Source organism: Onychomys torridus, chromosome 2, assembly GCF_903995425.1.
Source record: "Onychomys torridus chromosome 2, mOncTor1.1, whole genome shotgun sequence".
In the NCBI taxonomy this organism is placed as follows: domain Eukaryota; kingdom Metazoa; phylum Chordata; class Mammalia; order Rodentia; family Cricetidae; genus Onychomys; species Onychomys torridus.
In genome coordinates, this window is record NC_050444.1 from 77,640,713 (window position 1) to 77,664,207 (window position 23,495).

Sequence of the window (23,495 nt, forward strand, 5' to 3'; positions counted from 1 at the left end):
GGTCCTCAAACGGTCTGAGGAAAAAGAATGCACACACGAGGCTATGATAAATGGCATAAAGTGGTAATGGGGGCTGGGGGATGTGGGCGAGAGGACACGGGAGTTCTTCGTGGTGTTCTCGAAACTTTTCTTTAGGTCAGAATAAAGTTAAAACCAAAGCTCAGAGAAAGGAGGGAGGGGGGAAGGCCGAGGGAGGGAAGGAAGGAGGGAAGGAGGAAGGGAGGGAGGGAGGGAGGGAGGGAGGGAGAGAGGGAGGGACTGAGATCTAGCCTGACTTGGCTCCCAGCCCACGCGGGGACGCAGGTACTAAAATAAACTACACTAAATAACCACAGAATCAGCTGTGGGAGAAGGGCTGTCGAGGCGAGGCTGTGGTGGACTGAACTTTCCCAGCTAAAGCCCAGGGCCAAGCTGACCTGGGTGGAAGGAAACCGTGGGCTAACCCTGTCAGTCCCAGGCTGCAGGACTGTGAGGCAGAGTTGCAAGCTCAAGACCAGAGCAGGCGCATCGGGGCCAAGGGAAGAACTGAGACCGGATCTGTCCTTACTGGAGGAGCACTGGGACCTTTGGCTACTGGGAAAGGACTGGACGGGTGACAGGACATGTGGAGGCCACCCTGGTGGCAGTGACAGCTGCTTCTTGAAGAAGCACCATCTGCCTGTTTCTCCTGCCCCCAGACACTGCAATGTTCTACAACCACATGCATTCATTTGCCAACCAGACACAGGGAGGGATGCCGTGGGTAAGAGGGGTCAAGCCGTGTGCCCAGAGTGGGCAGGGGATGGCTGCCAGGGAGCTGCTGCTCACTGGTCTGGCCCTCAAAGCTGACTCATCTAAAGGAGGAGGGTACAGAAGCCAGGGCTCCACCCCACGCCCACATCCATCTCAGCTCATAAACACAGCACGCAGACAGCAAAGCCCTCCAGGACCTGAGCCCTGAGGAAGGGGACCCGTGGTTTGACTTGGAAGTGGGCCTCCACATAGCACCCAGCAACTCAGCAGTGATTCCAAGAGCCCCATATCAAAGTGGGGCGGGAGGGAATCACTTTCACTGTCTCAGACTTTAGTGGCTCCTTAGCTCATTTAAGAAAGCCTGTTTAAGAGAAGTTAAGTTCTGTGATGATTTTTGCTTTACAAAAAGTGAATGTTCAATCTAGGGGACAGATGCAGGCTCAAGTCCCCACCATATTGCTGTGGGGCCTTCTGGGAAGTCACTGCCATCTCTGAGCCTTGTTTGTTCAATGCATCTGTGAAATGGGAGTTACTAAATCTTAGAGGCAGGGAGTGACCCCCTGCTTCAGAACCAGAGATGCAGTACTGAAAATCCACCACTTACACGTTGGTTAAAGCAAGTATATACAGCCAGGTGGTGGTGGCGCACACCTCTAATCCCAGTACTCAGGAAACAGAGGCAGGCAGATCTCTGTGAGTTCGAGGACAGCCTGGGCTACAGATCGAGATCCAGGAAAGGCACAAAGCTACACAGAGAAACCCTGTCTCCAAAAACACCAAAAAAAAAAGAATGTGTATACTGTTTATCAGGGGCTTGCAGTTTCCAGAACTATCCCAGTTCCAAAGCTGTGTCCTAACTTTCCACATAAACCATCACATTGCCTCAAAAATTCCACTCTCTCAATATCCAAACACCTCCTGGGCCTCCTCCTTCAGAGCGCTTGCTCCAACATTCTTTTTCACAGGACAGAGCCCAGTCTTTGGTTCAGAAAATGTTGTCAGCGGAGCCCTGCCGACCCCAGTGTCAGGGAGAACAACCCATGGCCATCAGGACTCTCTGTGAGCTCCTGTTTGGTAGCTGCCCAGCAGGCCCTTCTGTTGGCTACAGCCAAAGATGGCTCCCCCACTGGGAGTGACACCCACTGAGGGATACATGGAGGGTGGATGGGCTCAGCCCTCAGCTGCCTTCCATGCAGCCTTCCTGGGGAGGCTGCATGGCCAGAGAGCGGCTGTGGGGCCATATTAATTTGGAATAAGAGACACCCAGAGGCATCTTTGGTACAAAGTACTCCAATGCAGAGCGGAGAAAGAAAAAGCAGCACTTAGCCTTACACATGGCCAGGCCTGCCTTACTCAGCAACCAGGGAGTACCCCAAATACTCTGAACGCCAACTACCTTGGGGGCGTAATGCCAGTAATAAGACATACCCATCCCTGTGTATCTCCTGCAACCATCCCTGGCACTTAACAATGACCTTCAACTTGATAGGATCTCAAACCACACAGGGGGCAAGCCTGATGGCCAGGCATTGTCTAGATCAGTTTCATTAAAGTGGGAAGACCACTCACATTGCGCTGGCTGGCACCATCCCATGACCCAGAGTCCCAGACTACATAAAAAGGAGGAAGTGGGCAAAACATCGGGGGTCAACCCTCTCTCTCTGTTTTCTGACTGTGCTGGATCCAGGGTAACCAGAGAGCTGAAGCTCTTGCTTCTGACTTCCCTGCCATTAGGACCTATGCTTTGGGAGCCCAAATGAACCATTCCTACTTAAACTGTGTGTGGACGTGTGGCTACCATCCCCAGTGTCACCTATGAGACAGGTGGGCCGACGGAGACACACAACCCCACTGTGCACACTTTCGCAGCCCAGTTCAGCTTCCAGCTCGGCGACATTAGGGCCTGAGACACAGTGTAGACTCAACAACAACAATAAAATCCACATTTGCTACTGGACCTGCACTTGTGAGGGCCTTGGGGTAACAGATAACTTGGAGGTAGAGGTAACTGTAGGTGCTGACTCTAGCAGAAACTCTAGAGGTCCTAGAAGTCATGGCCAGGTCCGATTTCAGCCAGGGGCCCACAAAGAGCTTCACTGGGTCCCCTCAGCCAAAAGACAGGAGACCTCTGTAAAATCAGAGCTGAAGTCACTGGACCCAGACATGAGCAGTATGCACGTGATCCAGTCCTTTCTCGGCTGCAGTATAGGGAAAGGTAGAAGAGGATGGGCCCCCATACCCACCAGCTCAGCCAGGCTAGGGTATGCAGAATACCATCAGCATTCCAGCCCTGCCAGAGCCTGTGGAGAGAAAAAGGGCCAGCCTTTGCTTTCCAGGAACAGACCCACTGGTGCAGGAAGGTAAGCCCCGCGATTATGGTCAAGAGAGGGAACCACAAATCACCAGTCCCTGCCCAACATGCCAGTCCCTTGGAACTGGAAGGAAAGAGGGTGTTCATGTCTTCCGGTCCCTCCAGCAGGTCATACCCATTCTAGAAAATAGTGCCTCTTGCGTTCACAGATCTGAATGTAGCTCGGAAGGCCACAATGAGTCCTCTTGCTTCTGGTCTCAATCTTTGCTAGCTCACGTGTGTGTGTGTGTGTGTGTGTGTGTGTGTGTGTGTGTGTGTGTGTGTGTGTTGGGGAGTGGGGCACAACACTGTAATTAAACTTTCAAGTCACAGCCAACAAAAACTGAGAGCAGTTACCATCCTAGGACTGAGACCAAACACCAACCTAGAACTCAAACTTCTTCCAGGGATAAGATTTGCCTACAACGGTGTCTCACTGGCAGGGAGTTGAGACCTCAGCAAGCATATTAAAAGCTATCATACCTTTGCTATGAGATCAGGTAAAATGAGGACTTCAAGCTGGGATCTTAGATTTGGCTCCTAGCTAAGGTGGGGGCCCAGAACCGCACTAGGATCTAGCCTGAGCTGGAGGGAAGTGCAATCTGGATTCCAGGCTGGGGGTCCCTTGGCCTATTCACTATGCTTTCCTGCCCACAGCCCTGCTGCAGCCAAACAGAAACATCTGCTCAAAGGCACGCCTCAGCTCTTCCCAATGCCCTCAGTAACCTGACCTCCAGTCTGCCATTCATGTCTCATTTGCATACACTAGTCTTCTTTGGAGGAGAAGATACATCACCAGAGACAACCCAGATCAATACAGAGTAGTAGAGTCTTATTCTATCCTAATTCTCGACAGATCGGTATTCCATTAACTCTATGCAGGGATTTATGGGAGTGCTCCTATACTAGAATATTTAACTAGAATGGCCTATTCCCTGTCAGATAATAGCTGACCATTGTTAATTTTCAACTAGTCAATCTCAGCAAGGCTCCCAGTTTCCAATACAATCTAGATGTTGATTTAATCATCAGGAGAGACATCTTATGTGAGGTCTTCCCACACTATACATGGCAGTCTTCTCCGGAAGAAAAAGCCCTGCCCCTAGAACCAAGAAGCCTTGGGTTCCTCCATCCCAGTCACGCTCAGGACAGTACAGTTGCCCGCCCAGAGCCTCAATTTCCTCCTCTCTAAAATGGGGGTGACACCAACCTCCGCAGGAGAACTGTAAAACTGAAATGAGATGATCCATAGACACCGGATGACTCTAACTGCAAAGGTTCGATTTTATCATAAAAAGCCCCAGATGAAATTCTCAGATCATCCAGGCTAGACAGAAAGCAGAGGTTATCACGAATGAGACTACTAAAGGAGGGGGGGGTGGGGGAAGTCACTTCAACCCAGACAATATATGGATGCATTCCTGGTTGGCACAGGAAGGGGGCTGCTGCTAGAACCAACTGAGCAAAGACCAGGGAGGCTGCTCTGCACCCCATGATGCACAAGGGTGCAAAGAAGGCACAAAGCCATTGTGAGAAGCTGACTGACCCTGATCCAAGTACTTAAGGTCAGGCCTGGGAGCTTTGTAGCGTAGGCAGCTTCCCAGCCAGGCTTTCCAATTCATCGGCTTCCACATTTGCAAGACGGATCACCTTTCAAAAATAGTTCTTTCTGTAAGTGGGACCCAAGTGTCAACTTCTGAAGTTTCTGAACTCCAGACTGCCTTTAAATAAGAGACACTCTGCTCACCACTGCTCTGTTGGGTTGCTTTTCCAAAACCTCAGCAGACATGCTCCTGGGCACAAACACAGGCTCCGAAAATGCTTGCCTAATTCTAATTTCCTGACGAAATGGGAGCCACGAGGGTCTCTAACTGAATTAAAATCACATCACGCCAACTGCTCGCTTGCTTTGTGCTGGGCACGGAGCCAAACACCTCCACATCATTTATCCCACTTAATCCACCACCAACCAGGCGAGGTGGGCATTATTACCCTCCCTGCATGCAAGGGAGGAAATGGAGGATCAGAGAGGTTAAACAACTCGTCCAAGGTCACCAGCTGGCCAAGAGGAAGAGACCAACTTGAACCTAGCTAGGTCTCTCATTTCCCAACCAGAAGCTCCCTGCACCTTCACGGAACACCCAGGTGCCAAGTTGTCTTAACTTCTCATGAATTTTTTAAAGGCAACCCGCAAGTTCGTAATAAGTTTGGGTGGCAGCAACCGGGGGCGAGGGTTTCCGGGGAGCGTTCTCTCTCCGCACAACGCAGCAGTGCCACCGCAAGTTAACAGAGAAGCCACCCGGTCGCCCGCGGAACGGGGCGGATTGGTTTGGCGCTGGAGTTCGTGCCAGGCCCAGGAAATGCCATCTTTCGGGAAGAGAATCTGCAACCCCCCCCATCTCGGGTGGGGTGCGAGCCTCGGGGGGGCCGCGGAGGACTGGATTACCGCGGCCGTGCGCCCCCTCGGCTGGGCTGCGGATACCGCCGCGCGGGGCCCAGAGCTCAGCTAGACTGGAGCGCACGCCCACGCCCGCGCCGCCGAGTCCTGAACGCCTAGTCCTGCGCCGCCCCCGCCCGCGCCCCGCCCCAGCCCCGCCAGGTGATCCGGGCCTGCGGGTCCCCCCCTCCCCCCGGATGCCCGACGTGGCGCGAGGACCCGGGGCTGCCAGCCCTCCCGCTAGTCCTCCCGCGTGTCCGCCGCGCCCCGGGCGGGGTGGGGGTGGGGTGGCGCCCCGCGTGTCCCCGATCGCCTCAGCCCGCGCCCCAGCCCGCCCCGCGGAGGTCTCAGCCGCCCATACCTGCAGCATCCGGGGGCGCGGGGCGCCCAGGTAGGTCGCGCGGGCGGGCGGCGCGGAAGCTCGCTCGCGCCGCGACCTGGCCGCCGTCTGAGCATGCCCAGTGCAGCCCGCGGGCGGCTCCCGCCGGCCCGGCTGTGGCCGCGACGGGCCCGCGCGCGGGGCGGGGGGACCCGGGACAGGGGCGGGCCCGGGGCAGGCTTGGGAGACACTGCCACGCGCCTCCGCGGGCCACCTGCGGAACCCCCGCAGACCTCCGCGACCCCGGCTCACGCAGGCCGCCATTCATACCTTAAGCATTTATTGAACACCTACTGTGTGCCTGGCTCTCCGGGATTGCATGCCTAGGAATGGCAAGGGCTTGGCGCTCAATGAGTCTTTGAAATGACAGCGAGCTTGCGCGGGGCTCCGTGGCTGGGTTGGGGGTCGCGCTGACTCCAGCGCAGTGCTCCTTGGCTGGTCCTAGGACGCTGAGCGGGTTAGCTGGTCCCAAGGCCTGCAGGGCCCCTAGCTGGCGGGCGTTCCTGCCGGCCTCTTCCGCCTCCTCCCACACCTGCCTTCCTGCGCTCGGAGTGCACTTTCCTCTCCATCACACCCTCTGAACTTGACTCGCTTCGGGGCGTTTGCACTGCCCTTCCCTCGGGGTAGGATGTCTTTTCCCCAGCTTTGCTAGTGCTCGGCGCCCTCTCACCGCACAGGTACCTTTCGTGGGAGAGGCCTTTCGGCTACCTTTCTAAACTAGACCTGGCCTCTTGTCCACACTCCACGTCCGTTATCGCCTTCTAAGCATGTATCACTTATCCATTTAACAGTTACTTACGTTCTTCACACTTAATATATAGACAAAAATTCTGTCCCTTGCTGGGAGTTTGGAAGGGAGTCTCTCGCAACAAACAGATCCGCAAACAACGCAGTATATGAGGTGATAAATTCTTAAGAACAGAGGAAAAGAGCCGGGCAAGAAGGCTAGGGGGTGGCCCGGTGAGGGCTGGTGGAACAGCCGGGTCAGGTGACAAATACCATTCAGTCATGCAACTAAATGAGGAAGCTTTCCTAGGACGGAAAAACCAATGCCAAAACAAGGAGCGCAGGTTTTGTGCCTATGACACGGGAAAGAGGGCAGAGGGGCAGATGGAGTCGGTTACTGGCTGTTTCTCTTGACTTCAAGGAGTCCCTCGCTTCAGAGTCAGTTCGGCAGCTCCGCCTCTCAAGAGTCCTAGCCTCTAAACAACTGGGCACGAACTAAAAACGTTTTGTTGAATGAAGATGTTAACAAAAGGATGGAGAGATGGGTAGGACCCTATGCGCGGACCTGGGTGCCAGATGTCCCGAGAACCTTTTGTGCCCATGCCACCATGAGGCCCTCGACCGTGCCTGATTTCCTGGCTTAGATCCCGATCCCAGTCCCAAGGTAGCGCACAGCTAGGGACGCCAGCGAGCATCCCGTCCGGGGAATTCCAACTGAGCCCGGAGTCCCAGGGGCTGCCCTGCCCTGGCCCCGCCTAGGATCGTAAGCAAAACCTGGAGCCACGACGCCGTGGCAGCACTATTCGGACCGGCAGGGAAAGCACTGGGCATGCTCGGAGCCTGGGGAGCCCAGAATCCGGAAGGAAAAGCCCCCTGGAGGGGTTGGTGAGGCTGCCCACGGAGTCCCACATGGCCATCCCATACTTAGCTTTCTGCCTCCAGGCAGGGAGTGCTGGGTAACCCTCCTCCCCCAAGCATGGTGGGAAGACCTGGAATTCAGAGTCAGCTAACGGCACACTCTGTCCTCTACCAGCTGCTGTGTGATCTGCTACCAGAGCCTTGCGCTCTCTGTGCCCTAAATAATACAAATGCCTACGCTTGGATCCGGGGGTGTGTGGGGACTGGAAAAAAAAGAAAAAGAACGTGAATTTATTCAGTCCACTTTAAATATTTTCCCCCTTGCTGAGGCTTGAATCCAGGGCTTTGCACACAGTAAGCGCGAAACTCTACTGCTGATCTAAAAGCCCCGCCCCAGGAGTTATTTTTGAAGTGCCTTTCTCAATTATCTGTCATCCTCTCATAACACTAAGGTGGGACATCGGGGAATTCTTAGAGCTGTCCAGTTTAAAGTCGGCTGAAGCCAAACCGTTACCTTTTCTCTGCTCTTCATTGCTTAAGCAATGTTCTCGGATTTGAGCTTGAAAACAGCTGTGAATCTTAAAGTCTTAAAGATTATTATTTTTTTTTGTTTTGTTTTTTTGAGACAGGGTTTCTCTGGGTAGCCTTGGTTGTTCTGGAACTCGCTCTGTAGAGCAGGCTGGCCTCGAACTCAGAGACCAAACTGCCTCTGCTTCCCAGGTGCTGGGATTAAAGGTGTGCACCACCACCTGGCAAGATTTTTTTTTTTTTTTCAATGCGTATTTCAAGTCACATAACAGAACCAGGAACATAATAAAAGAATCCTTTTCTACAGCTGGAAACAAAGCAGATGCTCAGAGGGAGGGTAGTGATTGTGTCCCGACACATTCATTGAAATAATTATCACAACTAGATCTCTCTGGGTCCTTGATATGGTTCAGTGGTAAAGGCACTTGCAGCCAAGCTTTATGACCTGAGTTCAGTCTGTCCCCCAGCCCTACATGGTGTGGAAGACTGACTCCTGTAAGGAAGTTATCCTCTGACCTCCGCAAGTTTGCACACGCATACATATAAATAAATAAAATTGTAATTTAAGATATTTTTACAAGTATGCTGTAACAGTAAAAAAACGATGAAGGAGAATATTGAAAACAGTAAATTGTGGAAATGCTGCATGGACACACTCACCAAACGTGCAAAAACCAAAGTCTGGAAACCACGAGCGGTGGTGTGCCTATTTCTACGTTTGTTTTGCTTTTAACGTTGATTAATGTCTTGTAGCTGTGCTTGTGATAGGAAACACATAAAAACCTAGGCTTGGTGGCTCACATCTTTAATTATAGCAATGGAGGCAGAGGCAGGCAGATCTCTGTGAGTTCGAGGCCAGCCTGGTCTGCATAGCAAGTTCCAGGACAGACAGGGCTTTATAGAGAGACCCTGTCTCAAAAATCCTCCCCCAAATAAATACACGAAAGATCAAATTAATTTTGTCTTGTGTAAATCTAAACTAGTGTGATTAAGTTCACATGTGGCCAATGTTTTCCATGAATTCTTTTTTCAATCCTTATAGTAGGTGGTTTTGCTGTTTGCTTTCAGCTCAGTTTCACTGAAAACAATTGGGGTGGGTTCACCCCTGATGACAGGGGTAGGTTCATAGTTGGTGACACACTGGGGAGGATTTGAAGGCAAGCCCATTGACCTCATAGCGGAGTGTCAGGTTTTATGGTCTGTCAACCCTGTGTAAGGGAGATAGCCGTTGATGGATGAGTCTGTCATTTCGGTCTGTCTTTTGTGTGCCTTCCCCGCCGGCCCTGGTTTGGTGCATTCTGTAGGCTGTGGATTACTTTTAACGTCCTGGTCTCCTGTTACTGTTTTGTTCTTGGGGCCAAAATATTCAAGTCCAGCCTTTTAATCTGGTGCAGCTGGATTGGCATGATGCTATTAGCCTTAATGACAGGTGATCTTATAGTCTACATGCCCCATTTTATGTGAATAGGGCTTTTGGGTGGACATGTAATCTTCACAGTTGAATGTAGCCAGCTCTAAACGCAAATGAGGCACATCTGTGAATAGGGCTGTTCTGAGCCCCAGAGAATGAGGTCAGGCCCAAGAGATTCATGTAGATAGATGGTGTCCCTGGACAGTCATTTGGGGGGCAGGGTCACAGCTTAGTGGAGACAGACTGTCCACAGACCCCCTCAGGACTCAGTGCTGCTGCTGTTTGCTGGGACAAAGCAAGGCCTTGGACAATTTAGCTCCAAAAGGTAATTTGCTCTTTGTCTTAATGGTGCTGGCACAGAAATCCAAAACCCCAAACAACAAACTGAGGGGATGATTTCATGGCAGAGGAAGATACACAGCAGCCTAACTGTTCATCACTAGATAGAGACCAGACTGGTGGAGGAGGAGTTCAGTGAGCAGCAAGCATGGTTAGCCCCGGAAGACACCGTGTGTGCAGAGTATCCAGGGCCCAACACTGCAAAGCAGTGATTGGTTGGGAGAATTAGTGGGAAGTGTTTCCTGGAAAGAGCACCACAGACCATCAGTCATTCCCATCAAGACTCAGGAAATCTGGACAGTGATTGAGTGGCAGGGATCCCCGCTGGCTTGCTAATGCTTATGAATTATTTGTGCTGTTAATGTGAGCTCAAGAGGGGTTCCAGAACAGAGGAGGACGACGGGTAAGTGGTACTGATGGAGCAGTGCGTGAAAAAGAATAAGCTGCCAAGTGTTGTGCATAGGATGGCCTCTGCTGAGACTGAAATCACTGGGTTGAACGGAGAAGGTTGCCCTTGTGTGGGCCTGAATGGCTGAACACGGGCAGCTCTGTGTGTTTCAGCTGAGTGAGTGCACAAACCTCTGAATGGTAGCTGGGTCTTACTATTGCCTTTAGGGGCAGAGAAGCTGCCACAGAAGGTATCATACATGAACGAAAATGTCCTTCGAGTTCACAGGCTCTCATTTTACAACAAGCCTGGTTTCTTTTATTGTCGGGGGGAGAAAATGAAACAACTGTTAAAGCTGGCAAGAGAAAAATTTGGAAAGAGAGGAAAAAGGGTTACTTGGAGATTACAAAAAGTAGGAAGACATTATTTTCATGGAGGACCAAGCAGGTCTTTCCTTTGTGGTGGCAGTGGGTAGCAGGTTCCTGGCCCAAGAGTAAGGGAGAGGAGGAAGTGGTCAGTTATAAATTAAGAAGTCCAGGACCCCTCAAACCTAGAGCATTCTTTCAACTATTTATTAAGCACCTACTATGTGCCAGGCACTACTCTACATGCTTAGGAGACAGCAGCAGCTGTGGACAAAACAAACAGCTCTCGCTCACTTGTGAGCAATGAGTTGGAACGCAGGGAGTTAAAAGGAATGATGAGCAAGTCTTGGGGGTGTGGCTCGGCTGATAGAGAACTTGCTTAGCATGTGCGAGACTCTATTCCAAGCATTGCAGAAAAGTAGGCGGAGTGATACCCCACACATGCCTCTGATCCCAGCACTTGAAAATAGAGGTCCGGAAGGTTCGAAAGTCAAGGTTGCCTGGCATAGTGGTAGGTCCCTTTAATCCCCCCACTCAGAAGGCAGAAGTAGGTGAATTGAGTGAGCTCATCCTGGCCTACATAGTGAGTTCTAGGCCAACCAGGAATACACACACAGTGTGACTCTGTCTCAAAAAACAAAATGAACAAAAAACACTAAAAAAAACCAACCAAACAAACAAACAAAAAAACCCCACAAAATAAACAAACAAACAAATAAAAACCCATCAAGGTTATCCTCAGCTGCATTGTGAGTTTAAGGGAGACAGTAATCTTATATAAAACCAAGAAACTTCGTTGTTTAACAAAGACCTGAAGGAGAGGAGGGAGTTATTCACAGGGTTTGAGAAACCTGACAGCAGAGGCAGCCACTTCTAATACCCTTGAGGGAGCAGATGTACAGGAAGGAAGCCTGAGGCCTTGAGGAAAGTAGCGGAGAACAAGGTAGAAGCCGTCTCCACCAGTGCTAGGAAGGGCTCAGCCCTCCAGAGCTAGTCAGCTGCCTGGCAGCTAAAGCACCTGCCAACACATCCCAAGGTAAACGCTGCCCTGGGTCTACTTGACAGTGTGCATAGATTCAAATAGGGGTTAAAATCATGCAGCAGCTGTCCCTGACGAGGTCAGCCAGACGTGCAGACTGTCCATACAGGGAAAGACAGCATTAACCTTTTTCTCAGGATGCTTGGACCTTCCAGTACCCCTATGCAGGCCCTCAGGCATGCACCTTAGAACTGACAGAACCAGACCATAAGAGACCCTATGAATTAGCTGTTATTTGGGAAAACAAACACATAAGTCAAAGGACTTGTGGGGTCCTGCTCTGGAAACCCAATGCATTGAGGCTTTAGAAGCAGACAGACAAGGAGAAATTAGAGTTAGGAAGCTGTCATCCTGAGCTATGGCTGGCATTTTTAAGCAGTGACCTCTAATGAAATGGGTACTATCACTTTCCAGAACCCAGAAAGAATGATTTCTCAAGTGTCCCAACCATGCTCTAAGGTTCCTATTCTCACCAAACAAAAGAGCAGAAGGCAAATGAAGAGGAGAGGGAGAGAGGGCATGCCTTCCAGATGTCAGGCTCTCTGCCCTTGACCTTGGCTCCCTCTCCTGAGGCCAATAGCAGCTAATCAATCACGTGACAAGAGAGGAGGGCGTGATGGAGGTAGTAATCACAATGCCCATGTTTGCTAAGGGGAGTGGACCTTAAAATCAACATATGAGAGTATGTGGGAGACACTGAAAACTGAACCCAGACAGGTCATTACAGCCCCGGGAGGAACTAACTGAAGGAGTCGGTGAGAGGAGGGGTGTACATTTACCTTTTACCCTAAACATGTTGATGTCCTCTGAATTTTGTAGCACGTGATATCTAGCCAACTTAACAATAAGGGCATTGTATCTCGAGGGGAAACAATCAGGAGTGTGTAATATATTTTTGCTAAGCTATTTTGCTTTTTGTTTCTACTGCCCAAGAGCAAAGCCTTGGTTGTTGAACACGTCACGGCTCTGGCTACATCAGAACACAGTCATGTAGAGGGTGCTGGAAGGGTGCCCAACCCCGAGCACTCTGAACTCCCATTGGAAACTCACATGGTTGAAGGGTGGAGCAGGAAACAGAACTTTGGATGAGGATAAAAGAGAAATAGCCACGGTCACCTTGGGGTCAGGCTTGATGCTTTCCTGACACCGCTGATCCAGCGCTGTCGTGGGAGGACTGTGATGCCCAGGGCTCTGTGGGAATGCATTTCCAGGCAAAGCCATCACCTTAGGACTCAGCTCGCTCGGCTTCATCCCTGAGACACCAGACACTTGATCTGTGCCCGGAACACGACGCCCCACCTCCTGGTGACATTTCAAGAACAGAGTTGCTGCTGGGCCGCCCAGTGCTCCGGTGACCTTCGAGCATTGCACAGATGATACATCACAGGATTTCCTCAACTGCGCCCTGGCGCCCTGCTGGGATGACTTTTTCATTTTTTTCCATGGGACACACATCCATTGCATCACGGTACAAACAGGCTGTCCAGCGATGCCTCTGCAAACATGAGTCACATGTGAAGTTAAAGGGCTTCATGTTCAGTGGGGGACAGCAGAGTTCCCAAAGCACATCATCTTCATGGGAGGGATGTGGCTGGACGAAGGTTCCAGAATCCTGCCAACATGCCCAAGCACTGCTCTAAGGCAGACGTCACAGAGACCTGCACACACACACTGCTTTTCTTCACTCCTAATTTCTCCTCCCATGAGGCAGTTCTCCAGCAGTCCCATCAGGAAATGTCACCTTCCCATTTCTTCATCTTCGTCTTCTGTTGCTATGACAGACTACTTGAGCCTGAATAATTTATAAAGAGATTTCTTTGGGCTCGTAGTTCTAGAGGCTGGGAAAGCCTAGATTGCGTGGCCCTGTCTGGCCATCGTGGGAAGGCGTCATCTTGCTCTGTGGTAGGGTGAAGGTGAGCAGTGGGCACTTCAGGAGGAGCGGCTGTCTCACTCAACACCATCTACTGCTTTTTTGTTGATGTTGTTTCCTTCTGTTTTGCAGCAAAGTCTCAAACCAGCCTGCTACTGGCTTTGTCGCCTGGGCTGATCTTGAACTCCTACCTCAGCTTTCTGGGTGCCATGCAGGTTACAGGCATACAGTACTACTGTATAATCTGTCCTTGGTTGGGGGAGGGAACTAATCCAGTCCTGTGAGAAAGCTGTCAATCTTTAGATCCCATCCCTTCTCAGCATCACGACCCAGTGAATCAAAGCTCAACACCAGTTTTGGAGGAAACAAACCAAGCTCAGACCGTAGCCACCTCCTTTAGCTTCTCTCGGGTCCTTGATGACACCACAGCCTTGGCCATCCCAACCCAAGCATGTCACAAATGTCTCGCTTGCTCCCCCTTGAAGAATGAATCACCCACATCATCATCCTTCCAAAAGGACTCAGGCCGCCAGGTCTGCCTGCTGAAATCCACACTGTGTTTAAAGCTTGTCTCCCTGCCTGCCTCCCTCCCAGATGGTCTCCACTTGCCAGGAGTCCGCTAGCTAACCCCCTGCGCCATAGGGTGCATGGACTGCCCTTTCCTGCTTCACATCACAATGTGACTTGCATTTTACTATTAATGTGCATTTGCCCTTTGGAAGACGTGTGGAAATCCCCTAAAAGTTGTTCCCGATGCCACCGACTGTGGCTGCTCTTCCTAAGCAAAGCATTGGAAAGACTGCGTTAGTCACTTTTCTCGTCGCTGGTTGTGCGCTGCCAGGTGGGTGCTGGCAACTAAGCCTTTGCAAAAGCAGCAAGTGCTCTTGACCACGACTCCATCTCTCCAGGCCCCAGGGAGGGAGGGTTTATTTGATACAGGCCATCATGGCAGCGGGAATATGGAGCCCCTGATCATGTTGCATGGGCAGCCAGGAAGCAGAGAGTAATGAATGCTGATGCTCAGCTTGCTTCTCCTTTTGTTTCGTTCTGAAACTCCAGTCCACTGGATTGTGATGCCCACATTCAGGGCGTGTCTTCCTACTTAATTAATCCAGCCTAGAACTTCTCCTACAGACATACCCACGGTTTGTTCTCTCGGTGATTCTACACAATCAAGATTACCCATCACAAAAAATATGAGTCCTTTCTGAAAAACAAAACAAAACAGTTTCCCTGTCCCCTGTGAACAAAGAGTTCTATTGTGTCAAATAGTCCTTGCTCAAAAATCCTTCTGAAACTTGGCTTGTTAGCTAGATAACTGATCAATCATTAGCTAGATTGAAGTGATGTAGAGAGATATGGTGAGATACATATGGTAGTGTCCTCTGAATGGTGGAGTAAATCTGGGAGTGGGTGTCCTGATGCACTTTCAATGCCTTGCCTATGTGAAACAGTCAAAGGAGATAGGGCTTTACTGTCCTCCCTCCTTCTCCACAACAGAGTCACCTACCTGCCCTCCTCCCTCCTTCTCCACAACCAAGAGTCACCTGCAGGGGAGGCCACACCCTTTCGGTGTCTCCCTGCATTGCTGAGTGAGCTGTTTCCAAACCAGCTCTGGGGCTGTAACCTCCACATTTAGGAAGAAGGACAGACGATAACACAGCCAGAAAAATCCCTCATCAAAATTGCCAGGCAATAATGAGAGGGTGAAAATCCTTTTGTGTCTCATGGTTTCAATATCATTGCAATCTAGAATCAACTCCAGTTTCAACCACAGGAAGCTGCCCAGCTCCGTCAGGCCCTGGAACAATGTTCACACTCTTGGATAAACACCTGAGTGGCCTTTAGTTCTGGGTGGTGTACAGTTTGTAGTAACCAGCTTTCTATGCATAGGCAGGTAGAGGGCCCCTCCTCTTGCGTTTATATTCCCTCAGATTCACACATTAACACATTACGTACGTTTGTACAAATCTGCCATCCCAACTGTGAACTCTCTTACTTCTTTTCTTTTTTACACTTGGAGCCCAGATAGAACTTGGAGCCCAGATAGAAGCTGTTACTGAGAGTGACAAGTGAATAAATGGCCTGAAATTGGTCAGCCCTATTTTTATACAGATTTATTTTAGGGGTGTGTGTGTGTGTGTGTGTGTGTGTGTGTGTGTGTGTGTGTGTGTGTACATGTGTACATGTATGTGAGTGCAGGCACACTGGAAGGCCAGAAGAGTTAGGGAGTTACTGGTGGTTGTGAGCTACCTGACATGGGTGTTAGAAACCAAATTCAGGGTCTCTGGAAGAGCAGTCTTTGCTCTTAACCACTGAGCCATCTCTTCAACCCTCAGTTACCTTATTTTTATTTACTTATTTTGTTTGGTGATAGAGATTGAACCCTTGACCTTGGCATGCTAAACAAGTTCTCTACTACTGAACTATGCCTGTAGCCACTGAACTATGCCCACAGCCACTGAACTATGTCCACAGCCACTGAACTATGCCCACAGCCACTGAACTATGCCTGTAACCACTGAACTATGTCCACAGCCACTGAACTATGCCCACAGCCACTGAACTATGCCTGTAACCACTGAACTATGCCTGTAGCCACTGAACTATGCCCGTAGCCACTGAACTATGCTCACAGCCACTGAACTATGCTCACAGCCACTGAACTATGCCTGTAGCCACTGAACTATGCCCACAGCCACTGAACTATGCTCACAGCCACTGAACTATTCCCACAGCCACTGAACTATGCTCACAGCTACTGAACTATTCCCACAGCCACTGAACTATGCCTGTAGCCACTGAACTATTCCCACAGCCACTGAACTATGCCCACAGCCACTGAACTATTCCCACAGCCACTGAACTATGCTCACAGCCACTGAACTATGCCCACAGCCACTGAACTATGCTCACAGCCACTGAACTATGCCTGTAGCCACTGAACTATGCCCACAGCCACTGAACTATGCTCACAGCCACTGAACTATGCCTGTAGCCACTGAACTATGCCCACAGCCACTGAACTATGCTCACAGCCACTGAACTATGCCCACAGCCACTGAACTATTCCCACAGCCACTGAACTATGCTCACAGCCACTGAACTATGCTCACAGCTACTGAACTATTCCCACAGCCACTGAACTATGCCTGTAGCCACTGAACTATTCCCACAGCCACTGAACTATGCCCACAGCCACTGAACTATTCCCACAGCCACTGAACTATGCTCACAGCCACTGAACTATGCTCACAGCTACTGAACTATGCCCACAGCCACTGAACTATGCCCACAGCCACTGAACTATGCCTGTAGCCACTGAACTATGCCCACAGCCACTGAACTATGCTCACAGCCACTGAACTATGCCCACAGCCACTGAACTATGCCCACAGCCACTGAACTATGCCCACAGCCAATGAACTATGCCCACAGCTCTAGAGTATCTTATTGACACACTCAAGTCAAAACATGTTTGTATGTTTGTTTTTGAGATAGAGTCTCATATCTTTCAGTCTGCCCTCAAACACATGACGTAGCCAACGATGACCTTGGACTTCTGATCCTCCTGCCTCCACTTCCCACATTCTGAGATCACAGGTATGAAACACCAGGCTTGGTTTATGCAGTGTTAGGGAGCAAACCCAGGACCTGTATAAGCTAGGACAGTACTCCACCAACTGAGCTGCAGCCCCAGCCCTAAGCTAAATCTGTTGGCTTATGAAAGCTAATGCAATTTTCTCCCCATTACACTAGTTCAACTGCTATAAAAATATACATAAAACCAGTGCATACTTCAAATGCCAGTTCCTGTGAGGGAACAATTTCCTAACAGTGTTATCTGGATGTTTCTCAGTTCCCCGGGTTGAGGTCACTCTTTGTAGTTTGTGTTGGGCTCCTGACCTAAACACAGCCCATGCCAGTTATGAGAAAAGAAAAGGCCAGTTTTTCCATAGTTTGGACAAAGGGGCGGCCGTGGGAACACACACAGCTTTCTGCAGTTGTAAAATCAGGGAAAAGCCAACCCAGCCAGGCTGTCCTGTGTCCCCATGTGGGAAACAGGGACAGATGAGGACTGTCAACAGAGAGGAAACCAAACAAGAGGAAACAGTTGCATTCTGAAAGACCTGGCTCTGCCAGGCCAGCTTTTGCTCATGGAGCAGAGGCAGGCATACATCTCATGTGCGAGAACCCTGAAGCAGTCTTGAACACCTCAGCATGTAAGGTGGGGAAACATGGACTCAATCCATTTAAGGGGGAAAAAAAATCCAAGTGCAGATCAAGACTTCTGCTCTGGAATGAGTCATGAGAGTGTGGCTGATAATCGCTGGACAGATGAACCCAGTGACTAAAGGAAGGTTAAAATAGCACGTCTCGTCGCATGTCCTGTAACTTGGTTATTTGACAGGAGTTGTAATGGCATGGGGCATTTCTAGTGATACAGTTTAGGAGAACATCATCACACAACAAGGCTGTACTCACAACATTGCATAGTAAACAAAGATACCTGTGCACATAGAAATGTCTAGAAGAGGACCAGCAAGTTGGCTCAGCAGCTAAAGGTGCTTTCTGCAGAGCCTGAGACCTGAGTTCCAGTCCCAGAACCCAGAGCACAAAAGAAACCTCCAAAAGGGCACCGGCATATTCCCCCTCCCTCCCCACCTCAACAAAACAAACAACAAATTCTGAAACAAAATTCCCCATGAAACTTCAACTTTGTCCCCAGAAATAAACACACAAAAGATACAGGAGGATGCCTTTAACTCAGGGTGACAGTAGCACTGGCCAGGACTTGCTGAGAGTCCTGTGGGAGCGTCAGTGGCTCCTTGACAACAGCCCAGTGAGAATTCTTACATCTCTAAGTAAGAGTCCCCAGGTCTCTAGGGGAGGGTTTAGCATATCAACTGGATTCCTCCATGTGGGAGTTTATACTGGATCCCAAAAGGAAAGAGAGTGGGCACATAAGAGAATCCCTGGATCAGGAGCCTTCCAGAGTAACTGACCCACGGCAGCGACATGCAAAGAAGTCACCCTCTGGTGTCCACACCACTGTGACTTCCATCCCGTGTTGGGCTCAGCATGGCTCCATCTTGATTTGACAGGTGAGACTTCAGTGGATGCGGCGTGGAGGGACCAGACTTACCTCTACTTGTTTGTGCTGGCCCTGGCAGAACCCTGAGACCACCGTTAACTAAAGAGGAAGCCCAGAATGGGGCTGACAGGGCCTGCTTGGCAGAGCAGGTGCTTAGCAGGTATGAGGCCCTGGGCTGCGTCCCCAACACCAAGATTAACTTCTCTGTGGGGAGAGGCCCAGCCATGCAAGGTTTGTTTTAGCGACATAAAGCAGATGACTAGAGCTGCCCGCCTACACACTGAATCATACGAGGTAAAAAAGAAACCAGTGCCGCTTCCAGGCGGTGTATTGCCAAGGGGCTTTGTGGCAGGCAACATAGCTAAGGCAGTCAGAGAAAGGACCCCTGTGGCTTCACCTAATCCTTGAGTTCTTCCATAAACCAACTGCTCGCCTAGCCCCAGCTCAACATTGCCTCCTATAGCCCTACAACAGCCCCTTGTTATTATTTCAGTTTTTAAAATAGGCATACAGTGTCTTGGAGACCATTATAAATTTTTCAGACAAATTGGGTTTTGTGGTTCTCTTTTCTGCCAGCTCCCCTGTCACCCTTCTCCCGCTCTGGTGGCACACCCACCCACCCACTCCCTTATGACTTTAAGGCAATAGTTTTCAAACCCCACCTCAAAGGGCGGAGACAAAGCATGTTTCTTTAAGGGAGCTCCATGATTGGTCTTATTCACTAGTACATTCCCAAGCCTGGAATGGTATCCATCACGTAGCCAGACCCAAAGAAATGTCTGTGAATAAATGAGCAAATGGACCTTGGAGGTTGGTTTAAAATATGGACCACAGAGTGCCTCTGGAGACTGCTTTGGAAGGTCTAAGGGGCCCCGGGAACTGCATCGGCATGAAGACAGCTGAGTGATCCTGAGACCACACCAAGCCAAGTCTCCAGTAACTGTGCTTTTGAGTCACCCAGAAAACCACTTCACCCTAGCAGCTTGTGGTCTGCACTCAGGGCACAGTTGCGGCCTAGATTATCAAGGAGCTCCTGGGTGAAACTGGTCCATCAGTGAGGACATATGGAAGCCACGGGCCCAGCCACCACAAACCTCTGAAAGGGATGTGGCAGTCGACTCTGCTCATCTCATTCCTGAGAGCAGAGTGCACACCTGCTTAGTTAAACACCACCACACCAATCCCTTGGCCTTTGGAAATAAAGCTCTTTGTGTGTCTTAATGGCTCATCTGTCTAACACATGTGAATAGCATCTGCCTCCTCTATGCAGTGAGGATGGGATAACTAAGGCGTATGATCCTACGTTAGAACTACAAACACCATGCACAGAATTAGGAATGCTTTCACTATATTGTGGAGAGGGTTAAAACAGTTCGTCTAACTTGTTTGTTTATTTTTAACTAGGTATATGCATATGGGTCTATGTACGACATATGCATGTGAGTGCCATTGCTCTGAGAGGGTGCCAGGTCTCCTCGAACTGAGCTACAGGTGGTTATGAGCTATCCGAAGTGGGTGCTGGGAACTGAACGCAGGTCCTCCGTAAGAGCAGTACAAGCCCTTGACCTATTGAGCTGTCTCTCCAGCCCCATTTTACCCAATTTCAGAAAACTAATTAGGAATCATTACAAGAGGCAAATCTTCGAGATCCCTGCTGGAAAATGCCTCAAAGAAAGGTATCCCTGGATACATGTCTGTTTTTGCTTGTTTGGATTTTGTTTTTTTGAGACAGGGTTTCTCTGTGTAGCTCTAGCTGTCTGAGAACTCACTATATAGACCAGGCTGGCCTTGAACTCAAAGAGATCCACCTGCTTCTGCCTCCCAGGTACTGAGATTAAAGGGCTGTGAGACTACATCTGGCTCTGGACATGTCTGGATCCTTCCCTTGGTGAATGTAACTTGGTATCTGCTTTCCCTCGACATCTTTGCCCCTTCTTTGTGTCCTCATGGGCCAGTCCTTCCCACGTGCCAGCGTCATGTGTATTCACTTCTTTCCTTATCCTGCCTCAAGCCAGGCGCCATACCCAGAATGGCCTTTATTGCCCCTCCACACGCTCTTGGGTTTTGAACTTTTAACACCTGTTCACGTCAGCACACTTTGTCCAGAGGCAATTGGCTGACCTTGTTTTGACCCCACACTAAGTGTTTACCCAGGACCCCTGAGCTTGGCTATTCTTGGGGAAATTCTTAAATTTCACTCCCTTCCCCACTGAGACACAGCTCCTTGAGGGAAAGACTCTTTTCTTGTTCTCTACAAATTTCTAACCCTGAGCACACTACCACTCAGTGCAGGGATTTTACACACATTTGTTGGTTCAGCATGTGGAAGCCAGGGGCTGCCCTTGGCCAGTGTGGATGTCTAGAGACAGAGGCACTTCTCTGCTGCAGAAGTAGCCATTATTCTGATTTGTGTGTGTGTGTGTGTGTGTGTGTGTGTGTGTGTGTGTGTGTGCTTCTTTTTTAATTTATTTTTTATTTTATTTATTTACTTAAAATTTTATGTGCATTGTTATTTTGCCTGCATGTCTGTTGTCTGTGTCTGTGTGAGGGTGTTGGATCCCCTGGAGCTGGAGTTACAGACAGTTGTGAGCTGCCATGCGGTACTAGGAATTGAACCAGGGTCCTCTTGAAGAGCAGTCAGTGCTCTTAACCACTGAGCCATCTCTCTAATCCTGCTTTTGTGCTTCTAGCACCCACAAGCTACTTGCTTGATAGTTGGCTGGTAGGGCCATCTAGCAAGTGTAGGAGAGTGTGCCTATGTATTATATGTAGTATTATATTGGTATTATATGTGACTGTTGTGAATATGATGGCTGAATTGACATATTAATGAAGAATTGCTTTTTAAAAAAAGTTATTTATATGTATGAGTGCTCTGTGAGTATATCTGCATGCCGGAAGAGGGCATCAGATCCTATTACAGATGGTCATGAGCCACCATGTGGTTGCTGGGAATTGAACTCAGGACCTCTGGAAGAGCAGCCAGTGCTCTTAATTCCTGAGCCATCTTTCCAGCCTGAAGAATTGCTTCTGAAGGACACTTCCAAAGTTTGGGTGTTTACTAGACCCTTCAGCTGAATGTCCTATGAACACCTCAAACTTAACAAGTCTCAAACTGACAGATAAGTTCTATCTAATAAAAATTATTCCTTATCTGTTGGCTGTTTTCCCAGTTGCCCAGACTCCAAGTCCCACATGCTAATACTGTCTCCTCTCCATCCCAGCCAATGACATGTTCTCGCCATTCAACTCACACAATGCTTTTCACTCCTTCCTAAATCCTGCTTTCTGCTCCTAGACCTACGTATCTCTTCCTTGACCTCTTGAAAACAAACTTCCAATTCATCTACTGGTCTCTACCCACCAGACTCCTCTTCAAATACAGGCAACATGTTAAAGCGCTCTTTTGAAATGGTTATACTTCTGCATGATACTGTGCAGTGGTCTCTCCACTGAACGGAGCCAAAACTGTCATATTTCACAGTCATGGAGCCACATAATTTCAGGTGTCATCTTTGGTAAGTGAGCATTGGAGGAAGAGTCAGCAAAGGCTATTTATCCATGTATTCATTCAATAACTACTAATTAACAATAACAATATGCCATGTGCTGTTCTAGGCTCCAGGGATCCATGGAAAACCTTGGTCTTTTGGAGTTTATATATGAGAAGAGGAGAAGGATGAAGTCGTTGATACCTGCTCCTAAGAGGACCAGGTCAATCGAGCTCCTCCCTGAGAAATGAGGGATGTGATCAGGTGTGTATGTCCTTGGCTCCTTTATGACCATGCTCTTTACCATGTGGCTTTGGAGTTTCTTCCATGGAAAGTAGAAGGACTTCCCTCTGATAGACTTTGGAGTTGGCCTTGAGTCTTGTGCGGGCATGTTAGAAGATGGGATGTGATGGGGGCTTGAGATGGGCTTCTGTGGTAGCTCTAACCCTGTGTATTCACCTCTGCTGCAGAAAGATTGTCCAAGGTGACTCTAGTTCCCAGAGGAAGGAGAAAAATTCGAAGTCCATCTAAACTGCAAAATAACTGGTTATTTCATGATGTTGAATTTTGGGAGTGGCTTCTTATTCAGCAATGACACATGAGGTGACTGATCCAAAGGATATTAATTCTCTCTTCTGAGAGAGCTACGTGACAGCCCTGTGTTGCGGAAATTACTTTTAACTGCGGAGATGTGTTCCATTTGTTCATGCTGCAGAATATGACTTTAACTGTGTGAAGGTGTGTTATATTTCTTTATGCTGCATTCGTTTAATGATGTAAGGATGTGTGTTTAATTGTGTAAAGATGTGTTCCATCTGTTTCACCTTGCCTACCTAAGGCACCTGATTGGTCTAGTAAAGAGCTGAATGGCCAATAGCAAGGCAGAGAGGGATAGGCAAGGCTGGCAGGCAGAGAGAATAAATAGGAGAAATCTAGACTCAGGAGAACGAAGAATGAAAGAAGGAGGAAGAGAGAAGGAGGAGGAGAGAAGGAGGAGGAAGCCTGGGGCCAGAAACCAGGGAGCCACCAGCCAGCAGACACAGAGTAAGATGTACAGAAGGATGGTAAAAGCCCTGAGGCAAAAGGTAGATAAATAGGTTAAGTTAAAAGAGCTAGCTAGAAATGAGCCTAAGCTAGGCTGAACATTCAAAACTAGTAATAAGTCTCTGTGTCATGATTTGGGAGCTGGTTGGTGGCCTAAAAGAAAAAGCCTGGTACAGCCCTGAATTGGAAGTACTGGTCCGGAGGGACTGGCCTGCACTAGGATGAGTTCTCACCGTTCTTCGAGACGAGAAAAAGTTCCACTTCACATAGCTGTCTCATTAACACAAGGAAACAGAGGCTCTGTTCCCTAGAGCCTGAAAGAGCCATTTGATTAAATACTATCTCTGGACATGGTCCGGAGGCCATGAGCAGCAAGCCTTCTGTTTTTCTAAAGACCAATTTTTATTATTTTTAATTATGTGAAGGTATATACACATGAGTGC

General features: G+C 49.4%; 1 protein-coding gene and 1 long non-coding RNA gene across 2 annotated transcripts in view; one reads left to right on the forward strand and one right to left on the reverse strand.

The window, feature by feature from the left end:
• Ptpn3 (protein tyrosine phosphatase non-receptor type 3) overlaps positions 1–6,009 on the reverse strand; it is a 122,683-nt gene extending 116,674 nt beyond the window's left edge. Inside the window, exon 1 of the mRNA XM_036178776.1 lies at positions 5,881–6,009. The gene's annotated coding sequence lies outside the window, so the exon portion shown is untranslated. The remainder of the gene's footprint in view (positions 1–5,880) is intronic.
• LOC118578111 lies at positions 5,725–22,740 on the forward strand. Its single transcript, XR_004944227.1, has 3 exons — positions 5,725–5,910; positions 22,136–22,272; positions 22,479–22,740. It is a non-coding gene; the product is annotated as an uncharacterized LOC118578111 (long non-coding RNA).
• Positions 22,741–23,495: the final 755 nt, after the last annotated feature.